Here is an 11,827-nt window from a genome sequence, read left to right on the forward strand (position 1 = left end):
AGCATTAGGCATGAATTCTGGCATTCGGTCTGCAGGCACCAAGTGCAGTGGCAGTCCCGGAGTCCAGTGCTTAATACCTGTTACTAGCACCATCTCCTTCACAGTATCATAGTATGCTAGAGATTGGAAGGGACCTCGAAAGATCATCTAGTCCAATCCCCCTGCCGGAGCAGGAACACCTAGATAATGTTACACAGGAATGTGTCCAGGCGGGTTTTGAATGTCTCCAGGGAAGGAGACTCCACAACCTCCCTGGGCAGCCTGTTCCAGTGTTCCGTCACCCTCACTGAGAAGAAGTTTCTTCTCAAGTTTAAGTGGAACCTCTTGTGTTCCAGTTTGTACCCATTACCCCTTGTCCTACCATTGTTTGCCACTGAGTAGAGCCTGGCTCCATCCTCGTGACACTCCCCCTTTATATATTTATAGACACTAATAAGGTCATCCCTCAGTCTCCTCTTCTCCAAACTATAGAGACCCAGCTCCCTCAGTCTTTCCTCATAAGGGAGATGATCCACTCCCTTAATCATCTTAGTTGCCCTGCGCTGGACTCTCTCCAGCAGCTCCCTGTCCTTCTTGAACTGAGGGGCGCAGAACTGGACACAATATTCCAGATGCGGTCTCACCAGGGCAGAGTAGAGGGGAAGGAGGACCTCTCTCGACCTACTAACCACCCCCTTCTAATACACCCCAGGATGCCATTGGCCTTCTTGGCCACAAGGGCACAGTGTTGGCTCATGGTCATCCTGTCGTCCACTAGGACCCCCAGGTCCCTCTCCCCTACACTGCTCTCTAACAGGTCGTTCCCCAACCTATACTGGAACCTGGGGTTGTTCCTGCCCAGATGCAGGACTCTACACTTTCCCTTGTTATATGTCATCAAGTTATTCCCTGCCCAACTCTCCAGCCTGTCCAGGTCTCGCTGGATGGCAGCACAGCCTTCTGGCGTGTCAGCCACTCCTCCCAGCTTAGTGTCATCAGCAAACTTGCTGATAGTACACTCAATTCCCTCATCTAAATCATTGATGAATATATTAAATAATACCGGTCCCAGTACTGACCCTTGAGGCACTCCACTAGTTACAGGCCTCCAACTAGACTCTGCCCCATAGACTACAACTCTCTGGCTTCTCTCCTTCAGCCAGTTCACAGTCCACCTCACTACCTGATCATCCAGACCACTCTTCCTCAATTTAGCTGTGAGGATGCTGTGGGAGACTGTGTCAAATGCTTTGCTGAAGTCAAGGTAGACCACATCCACCGCTCTGCCATCATCCATCCACCTTGTTATTTCCTCATAAAAGGCTAAGAGATTGGTCAAACATGATTTCCCCTTGGTGAAGCCATGTTGACTGCCCCTCATAACCCTCTTATCCTTGATATGCCTTAAGATGGCACCAAGGATAAGGTGTTCCCTCACTTTCCCAGGGATGGAGGTAAGGCTGACCGGTCTATAGTTACCCGGGTCCTCCTTCTTGCCCTTTTTGAAGACTGGAGTGACATTTGCTTTCGTCCAATCCTCAGGCACCTCTCCCATTTCCCAAGACTTAGTAAAGATGATGGAGAGTGGTCCAGCAATGACTTCCACCAGTTCCCTCAGCACCCGCGGGTGCATCCCATCTGGACCCATGGATTTATGGATGTCCAGATTGCTCAACTGATCTCTAACCCATTCCTCATCAACTAAGGCAAACCGCTCCGTTGACCTGACTTCATCCTTAATTTTCTCCCAGCATGTTCACCATCTTACTGAAGGTACAACCCCCTTCAACCACAATATGTTTTTCTGGGATATGTCACTGGTTCAGGTTTTCCAGTTTTCTGAACGCTAAAAATTACAAGTGTTAAGAGAATTTGGCTGCAGGCAAAATGTATTTAATCCCATACATAGGACCTCCCCTAGTTCCTAGCTACTTTGAGGCAACTTTGGTTTGTCAGCTCATGTTCTTCTGCCTTAATAGCTTCTCTTCAAAAATATGGACACCTTTCTGCTCAGGTCTGATTTCTTTGACCTTTGTTACACAGCAAACTCGAACTTCTACTCTGGGAAAGCCTGTTCATCTGTCCCTCTCTCCTACCACAAGCTGCCCATAGTATTCTGCCTGACTGTTTAGCACTGTTTTAATACTTCTTTTGCTCTTGGTAACTTTCCATTCTGTAGTCCCTTCAAACTTGGCTAAACTGGTTTCACAGCTCAAATTCTCTGTTTAAGTATTCATCACCCAAAAGCCTAAATACAATCTTTAGTGTTAATTTTCCCACATTGTCCCTAGTCTGAGGGGACAGGCTGTAAATGCAGCCAGCAAGTGAAAAATATTTTTAAAATATCTATAAAACTTTCAAACTGGCTCTTCCAACCTGATTAGTTTCAGTGGAATTTAATGGGCTTTCCTGTTTTTCCCTCTGTTGTGGTTCAAACCCAGCCAGACAGCTTGTTCACTCAGTCCCCACCCTTCTTGCCCTCCCCCTACTCCTGGAGGGACGGAGAGGAGAATCAAAAAGAATGCAACTCCCACAGGTTGAGATAAGAACAGTTTAGTAACTAAGGTATAACACAAATCACTACTGCTACCACCAATGATAATAATGATAAAGGAAACAACAAGGGAAGAGAATACAACACCTCACCACCAGCTGACCGATAACTCACCCCCCCAGCCTGACCAAACACCAACTGATACCTCCTCCAACCCCGCAGTCACAGCCCTTCTGGGCAACTCCCAGTTACATCCTGGGCATGACGTGCTGTGGTATGGAATACCTCTTTGGTCAGTTTGGGGCAGATGTCCTGTCTCTGCTTCCTCCCGGCTTCCCCTCTTCCCTGGCAGAGCATGAGGCTCACAAAGTCCTTGGCCAAACCAAAACATCATTGTTATCAGCTCTGTTCCCATGCCGAAAGTCAAAATACAGCACTGTATCAGCTACCAAGAAGGAGAAAAATGACTGCTACTGCTGAACCCAGGACACCCTCCTTCAATTGTTTTCACAGATTTAGTTGCTGGTAAGTTTCAATTTGTGGTGTCTAAAATCAAAAATACAAAATCTCCAGTTCAACTCTCTGCTCTACTCTAGATACCGACCAGTCTAGCTCATTGCACAAATGTTTTTTTCCAGAGGCACTACTGCACCCTCTCCAGTGTTTTTGGTAAATATAAACTGGATGGAGACAGAGTGGGAACTGAATATGGAAATAGCTATTTCAGAAATAACCTGATGTGTGGACACTTCTGCCCCCAAATAAGGTGTTTTGTGTTAAGCCCCAGCTACAGAAAAGGTTTGGGGCTGGAAGAGGGGAAGTTATTCCTGAATAAAATATAGTGCTAACATGTTGGAGCCACACACATCTTCTCACAGACACATACTTCTCAAGGGATCACTACTTTCTCTGGATTTATTTGCAGGCAGCTTTGGGGTGAGTTACAGTTGATTTCAGAATGTAGAAGCCAAAGAGCATATATTCCTTGGAAAGTGATTAGTCATTTCCTTACAAATGCATATTGAAACTAACAGTGGAACCTAATTTTGACTGAGTCTGTAGGCCCTAATAGTTTATTATTTATCCAAGAAAAGGGGTTTCCCCCTTATTATTGTCATAATACAGAGCAGAAATTGTTCATTTCATCTTGCCTTAGAGTTTACTTTCAGCAAAACTGAATAGAAATTATTTAATCAGTCACTCTCTATTTACCTTTGATATCAAAGCAAAGTTAACATAGGCAGCTCCATGATGCATGTAAAACAAATCCCACCAGAGACCATCTCAGGATTTTAGGGGAAATTATTTGTATCATTATTATTCTACTGAGCTGCCTGCAATTTTCAGATCAAATCCAGTATATTTTTCCCCCAGTATCTGCAAAGACTTCCAAAATTATGCAGATGATTATTTTATTAGCTTGTACCCAGATGGTAGACTGCCAGGCGCAGTTACTGTCATTGCATCTAGCTCTCAGTAATGCAAGTGTTACTAAGAAAACAGCACATTTGGCCACTGGTTATATAAATTAAGACCAACCCAACAGTTGCAAACTCAATTTAAACAAAATCAATAAAAGGCATGTGAATCATCAAAGTAGTAACATTAGACATAATGTTAACACTAATCTTTTCATTTAAGATGTCTAGCACAGCACTGAGATGTGAGAAGTGTCTGACAGGCTACTCCTGGCCCGTATCATCATTTCTCATTGACTTTATTTATAACCAGTGCTTTAAACCAATTCATCACTGGTGTTGCAATTTACACTATTGGTATACCTTAGACCTCAGCTGAAAGACAAAGTCCTAACAGCAGAGCAAACTATAGTAAACAGGGGAAAATGCATATTCACTTTAAAAGATAATTTTTTGACCATAGAAATCATGTCCATTTGTGACATTTACCATGCTAGAATGGTAGTGGTGTTTATTCCAGGTCTGTATTTTGTACAATGCAATGTTTGCCTCTTCCTACCTCGAAGGGATTATTACCCTTACAGTTTGTAAAATCATTTTGGATATGAAAAGCACAGAGTATAATACTGGCTGTGAGGATAAAGTAGCCAGTGTATTGTAAGATTACTTATTGAATCACAAAGCCACAAAACTGCACTGCTGCAATGAACTTCCAGAGATGATTCTGTACAAGGAGGCTGGATCAACTGTCTGCTATGCACAGGGGCTAATGAGCTGTTTGCAGCAAGCAGCCATCAGAGTCCCAGTTATTTGAGCATCCATCCTGACTCTAGGGTCTTTTCAGTTGCTGAACACTCCCCTCCTTTCCCTGCTTTGATTTTTTTCCTTTGGGTGTCCATCTCATCTCCATGGCTCCTTTCAGCAGTTGTGGACTCCTTCTCTGGCATCAGCACTAGCCCCTCTTACTGCGCAGTCACAGTGACCAACTTGTCTCAGATGTATTTACCCTTAGCCCCCAGACTGCACAGTATTTCATCCCTGCTGGGCACACAGACCAAATATGGTCTGGGAATTCCTTTCCCCCACTAAACCTTGGTCCCCTCTCTCTTCTCTGCAGTTGCCCAGTGCACTCTGTCTGCCTCCCTAGAAAGATCCCTGGGGAGGAAGGTAATGGCAGCAGAAGTCACCTGGCTTCCTCTGTTGGACTGTGACAGGTAGGTAAAGAACTGTGGCAGTGTTTGCTGTTTGGAAAACTGCTCCCCATCTTCTTCAGGAAGATGCAGAAGGCCAGATTTGGCCCACAGGCTACCAGCTTAACCATGTGGGTTAAGGCATGCCCCAAAAGTGTGAAAGCATAATCCACAAGAGCAGGACTTAGCATATCAAGGAGACAGCAATCTAAATACACCTTACACTGTTTCAGAAATCTGTTCTCTATCTTTTCAAGCACAGCTGGGAAGACTGTACTATTGGATCTGGACGAGCTCGAAGCCAAGTGTTATATTAAAAACTGTATGCCACAGGAGGCTTGTGAACACAGGACTTTTGTTGAAATGTACTATATATACTATATCTACAGATTGGGTTTAGCTTTACACCTTGATTCTTCTGGCACAGCTGTTCACATTAGGAAAGTCAAACATGATGACAGATTTGATAGCCGGCACTGTCTGATGCAAACATGGGAAGCAGGAAGCAAGCGAAATCAAAGAAGAAAAATGCTTCTCTCCATTAATGCACAACAGCAAACAGTCCAGCCATATTCTTGCTGAAAGGAATTTGATGTCTCGGTCAGTGCTTTGCCTAATGAGCTACCAACATCAATCTGTCATCATCTGTATTATTTGAAATGGCCTCTGCTGACACAAGGTATATTCATGCACTGGCCCTCCTGGGCACTTGAGAGTTCAAGTCCTGGCCAGTTTATACCACACTGAATGATAATGAAGGGTAACAGAATAATCATTGGCTTCTTTTTCTCAAGGGGAGGGAAGAATGTTGTTGTAGGGACCTCCCCCAGGCAAGAATGGCTTTTGATTACAGAGCAGGGAATCTGTTCTCTGTGCACAAATAGTCTCTAGCAGATCTTTGCAACTGTGTTTTAACTCTCCATAGCACATGTAGCACATCTGTATTGGCATTTCCATGAGCCTGCCCCAAGTATCTGACTCTCAGACTTGGAAGGCTATATCGAAAGCTGAGAAAAACATGAACACTGACAGTAGTGGGGAATTTCAGGCAAAGAAATCCCCTTTTAGCACTCTGTCTCTACCTATTCCTATAGTACACACAAAACATTACACAATAATCTTCAAGTACTTCAGCTCAGAAAATTATTTCCTCTGGAAATACCTACTGAAATTTCAAATTGCAAGATTTCTAACCAATACCCAGCAGTTCTCTCAAAAACTGAATAATTAACTTGCAGCATTATACAACAGCCTAATGTAAGCTTCATACAATGAAGCAAATAATTTGTCATGAAACTTCAGACAAATGACATCTACTATATTCTTACTGGTGCAAAGTTAACAAAAGTCTTGCTTCCTTTCAGAAAGTACCTGGGAGTTGCCACACCATAATCCTAGTCAAGCCTTATGTTTCTGTGTTAATGCATCCTAAAAACTGTAGCTGAGTTCCAGGTGAGTTATATAGCAAGATAAATAGAAATGGTTAACTCCAGTATTAACAACTTTTCTGTTAGGAACTTACAGGTTTCAAAATGTATGAACTTATTTCCTTTTCTGTAGCAAGTAAATACTACGTGTTCCATTTTCACAGTGAAAGGCTTTCCTCCAGGTATCCCAAGGACAATGTTGTTTTCAAGACTTGTGTGTGGACTACAAGATGGTTTCCTCCCTTATTACATATGCCAACATGCATAATTTCCAAAGAAACATTTCATACCAAACTGCTCTTGGTAAGAAAGAAGATAAGGCAAACCCTAGAGTGGCATTTCCATGTGTGCTCTTAGAGGCAGATTGAGCAAATAGCTGACAAAACAGAAATGCAGCAGACAAACTCACCATTTTGGGTGGTTTTCAAACATTTTGCCTTTTGGAGTCCTAAATTTTTCCAGTGTAAGTGTCGCCCTCTGTGTAATAAACACAGGTTTAAAAGTCATGTAACACATTACTAGAGATAATGTGAGAAGGACCCTGTGAGAATTCAGAGAGGTGATAGCCTCAGGGACAAGCTGAGAAATGGGATTTTTTTTTCTGAAGAGAGTGAGAGACATACCTGTCAGTGACATGGCTGAACGGCTCAAAGAGATTGTGATGGCAGAGGGGATGAGGTGAGCCCCAGGTGAACAGTTGAACAAGAAGGTCTGGTCTTGGCCAGAGCCTTGCAGATGAGAAGAGAAATTTGGGTTTGATGTTCTCATTAACGGGGAACTGCTTGGAGATACAATGACATATTCAGCAGACTAGCATAGGGAGTATGAGCAGTGGTTGAGCTTAAGAGGATATTATAAGGAAATTAGCCTATATGAACATTTTGAGCTGTAGTGACAGATAAAATAGGGATTTCAGATATGTTTGGAAGAAAGAAAATTATGATGTAGACTCAGACTAATTGTGCTAACAAAAGAACTCAAAAAGACACAAGATTCCCTTCAAGATACAGACTTGTGTGTCAGGGAAAGGGTGCTGCAACCAGCAATGAAGAACTGAAACAGTGAATGGAAAAATCAGAAACTCACTGAGACCAACAGTGCTCAACAGAACAGTAGAGGGGATATGCCAGAGGCAAAGGCTGAGATGCCCACTACAAAATCTTGTAGCCTCATCAAAGTGGTCCTGTGAGTTATCTTTACCTGTTTTATTCATAAATCCACAAGTACAAAAGCAGTATTCTGCACTAGCCAGTTATATGTACACATTCTAACTGGCAGGATTTAACATCACTTTTAGGTTCAGAATTTATGGGCTAATCGTAAACAAAAATATAGCTCTTTTTTCTATGACATTACAAAATTTTACAAATTCACAAACATATCAGGAAAAGGTGTTGATCTGCACTTCTTTATATAAATGTGTCACTGGATGTTGTTTTTAATCAGTTCACAATGTTTACATTCACATCTCCCTTTCTTTTAGACACCGAGGAGAAGGTCACCTGGTCACCTGTGTCTATCCAGAAGTCCTTATGTTTATTGCTCCTGACAGCCTGGAGTCCCTCTTTGCTGTGAATCTGATGTGTAAATTAAGCAAGGAAAGCTGTAAGTATAGCTACTTTGTTGTCTTCCTTACTTTATGTCTAACATGCAGAATTCCTTAAGCAGGAATGTCTATATAATTTCTTTCAAATTCCACTTAGTTGGGAAGACCCATTTCCCCTACTGCAAATGTGTTATTAATATACTGTCTCCATGCTATTAAATCAAAATGTCCCTGTCATGTTTCCTATCCCAATTCCAGTTTTTATCCATGTAGCTGGAAGGCAGCAGAAAGAGTTGAATAAATGGGTGATTTAGGAACATGTAGCAGTAAAAAAACCTTCTTGATTATCTGCCTCACTAAAAATAAATAACTTTAATTTTTTAAAAACCCTCTTACTTGTTAGAATTATGTAAATCTCACTGGGATATTGATTGAGGTTGTCATGCTCCTGAAGGAGTGCTCCAAGGTGAGAAAGCATATCAGTTTGCCAACCTCTCCCCTGCCATTCCTTAGTCCTGCCTCTAGGTAACATCATGAACCCTCCTGTCACTCACGCGAACGAGCCTCAACATGGAAAAACATGCACCACTGTCAAAACAGTAGCCCAGTATAAGTGGGTAACAATTTCATGTTCTTAGACTGCCACAGCATGAGAATGAATGTGTAGCTTTTCCTACAAAATTCAGTGGAAAAAGCACGCACTTACAGTGCCAAGAGCAAATTTTGTTTCTCACATCAAAAATGTGTCATTGCAGCTGAGCATGTGGGAATCCAGAGAGCACAGCAGGTTTTCCTAACACTTGCTACTAAATTTCAGGATTTAACTCAGCAAGGGAAGATAACATGTGGAGTTATCATGTGGAGTTCTCCATCAAAGAGACTAACAGCATCATAGAACATGACAGCATCCAGACCAATTGTGCATTTACATCTTCAGACTTTCCTGTAAGTAGAAGAAATTAATGCAGCATGTTTCAATTTGCCTTTTTAAACTGGTGCCATGTGTCTGTGGATACCCTGGTGATGCCAGGACAGTCATTGGTTCTCACAGTGAGTGGAGTTTAAATTCAGTTAAGTTGACATGCTGTTCATGGAGACAAGAAGAGGTCAGTTTGACTGCAGGGTGTCTGTTTACTCAGTGCGAAATACCCTGTTTCTGCAGTCTGATGCACTGTTTGTGCCTGCTGTTCAGCTCTGCATTTCCTTCCCAGGTATCTTGCTTTATTTGTTCTAGGTTCTGATACAGAGCAGTGGTCACGGGGAGCACCCATATAATCTGTAAACCCAAACTATACCATAAAACCAAAAGAAAAACTTTAGTAGCTGCTAATCTCTGATTTCACAGTTGCCACCTATCCATCTCCAGCACAGCTTTCCCACACCCATCAAATTGCACAGGCATGTTACTGAGAGAACCATGACATCCCTGCAGGGCTGAAGCAAAACTATCCTACTGTTAAGAGTTGCATGGCAACATAAATAACTTTAACCTTGATAAAAGGGTAAAAATGTATAAAAATTTAGGAAGAGGGTGTTACATACCAGGACAGCATAACACGGGGTAAGTCATACAGGGGCTTGAAAACCCTCATCTCAGAAAAATGCTCTTGTTACTAACTGTAACATTAACACACATTGCAGAGAAAATGCGGATATGGGGAGGAAAATTTAAATCAATCAAAAACTTCACTAAGACAAAACATCTTATATAATCTTCCCACTGGGAAGAGGAGAATAGACTTTCATGTAAAAAAATGCTGGCTATGTCACTTGATGTACTTCTGGAAGGCACTCAAGTATTTCAGTGGCATAGACAATAGAAGAGCAAAAGGGAACAAGAGGGAACAGGACAGAAATAGACTCAATTGGCTTTGTATGGGTCAAAAATCAGAATTTTCATTACAGTAAAAATTTCAGAATTCTTGCCAACTTACCATGCTCTTTCAAAAAACAAAAAAAAAAATATCAGTTTTTGAAAAGAAACTCCAGCAAATAACATTTCTCTGAAACAATAAATACTAAATGTGGGAGCCCAAATTTCAATCCTTTTAATCATGCTACATCTCCACCAAGTCCAGGAATCCCTAAATTTTTACTGACTGGCATCTGATTTTTAGATTCCTCTAATGCTCATACTTTGAATAGATCTTTCCACCCAGTGATATCAAAACTTTTTACAAAATTCAGTGAGTTATTTCAGACCACTGAAGTGAAATGGAAAATAGTTATTTCCATTTTACAGTTAAAATTAAATAGATATTAACAGATTGAGATCAGAAAAGTTGAGTGAGAAGAAATCTCTAGCTGGGCACCCAAAACTAGAGGCTCCCAAATTAGAGGCCATGTCTGCACATTTAATTTTGCACAATAAGGAATTTCTCAACTGCAAATAGTAGAGCAGACCATGGCATGCGATCAGCCTTCCTCCTCTTAAAGATTCTCATATACGTATTAAAAAACCCCAAAACATATAATGTTCTACTATTACAGTCTGGTAAAACTGTTCACACTTAACAGGTTTTCTGGTATGGGAGCACTGAGGGACTTGGACTGTAGTGAATCTGAGTCAACTTATATCTGCTGAAGATTTGCCTGTGTAGTGGAAAGGGGCCAATAAGACTATACAAACCAATTAGTCTAATTTGTCTTGAGGTTTTTTCTCAGACCTTAATGGGTTTTCATACACTTTATTTTTAAATGCTGATTATACTGTCATTTAAGGAAGCAATATGCTGCCTTGACAAGACTGGTCACTTTAGCTATCTGACATTTTCCCTGCAGACATTTTCTTGCCTTAGAGTGCAGGTTTCTATGTAGGTGATGGCTATATAGAAGACAGCCCTGATGTTCCAAGATCTTGTGAACTCTATGATCCAAAAGTAATGTACTTAATCAAGTGTAAAGCAAAAGGTGATTAAGTTTTGAAGTACTGTACAATGCCTGACTGATCAGAAATACATCTTTTGATGTGGTGCAGAGAATTGGAACAGTTCTCTCTGCTTTACCAAAAAAATGACGTTTTAGTAATCTGAAAAGAGAGCCTCAGAAATCCCCATAAGTGTTTAACTTCGATCTGAAGCTTTAGAAAGATGATATTTATCTGTTTGCTTGTTTAATTTGTTTGAATTTTAAGCTCTGGAAGGTATCAGCTTGACATCTTGCGGAAGTAATTCTTTGCTTTTTTTCCAGATGAGGTTGAGCAGGGGCAGCAAGTTTCCAATCATCACCAGTTGTTTGAAGCATCCAACCAAGAAAAAAAAAAAAGAAAAAAGAGAGAAAGCAAAAAAGAAAACCATCAACTCACATCAACTCACCTTTCCATTGTGGCTTATATGAATTATTAAGAACTAAGATTCAGAGGAGCCTCAATTCTTGAGCATAAAATCAATACTATATTTTATATAACAAGGGCAGTAAACCCAGCTTGTTCTGCTTCCAAACCTTGTCAAGTCTCTCAGGCAACCTAATTCACTAGGGCCAAAGTCTAACACTACTGACGTGAAAGGTGGATTGAGGTGGATTGAAAACTGGCTGAATAGCTGGGTCTGGAGAAGTGATCAGTGGCCCAAATTCTAGTTAGAGGCCAGTGTGACCCTCTGGCAGTGTACCCCAGGGTCAATACTGGGATCCAGTCCTGTTTAACTTCTTCATTAATGATCTGAATGATAAGGGAGAGGATACTCTCATTAAATTTGTGTATGACAAAAAATCATGAGGAGTGGGTGATATGCCAGAGGGTTGTGCTGCTGCCTAGAGGGAACATGACAAGCTGG

General features: G+C 41.5%; 1 long non-coding RNA gene across 1 annotated transcript; it reads left to right on the forward strand.

Moving 5' to 3' along the window:
• Positions 1-1,712: 1,712 nt before the first annotated feature.
• Positions 1,713-11,347, forward strand: LOC130594495 (uncharacterized). The gene is made up of 5 exons (XR_008971099.1): positions 1,713-1,752; positions 5,009-5,105; positions 6,673-6,811; positions 8,872-8,999; positions 11,244-11,347. It is a non-coding gene; the product is annotated as an uncharacterized LOC130594495 (long non-coding RNA).
• Positions 11,348-11,827: the final 480 nt, after the last annotated feature.

The sequence above is a fragment of the Pezoporus wallicus genome, unplaced genomic scaffold (assembly GCF_028554395.1).
Source record: "Pezoporus wallicus isolate ANWC-B61680 ecotype Strahan unplaced genomic scaffold, APGP_CSIRO_Pwel_v1 contig_6897, whole genome shotgun sequence".
NCBI classification, from domain to species: Eukaryota; Metazoa; Chordata; class Aves; order Psittaciformes; family Psittacidae; genus Pezoporus; species Pezoporus wallicus.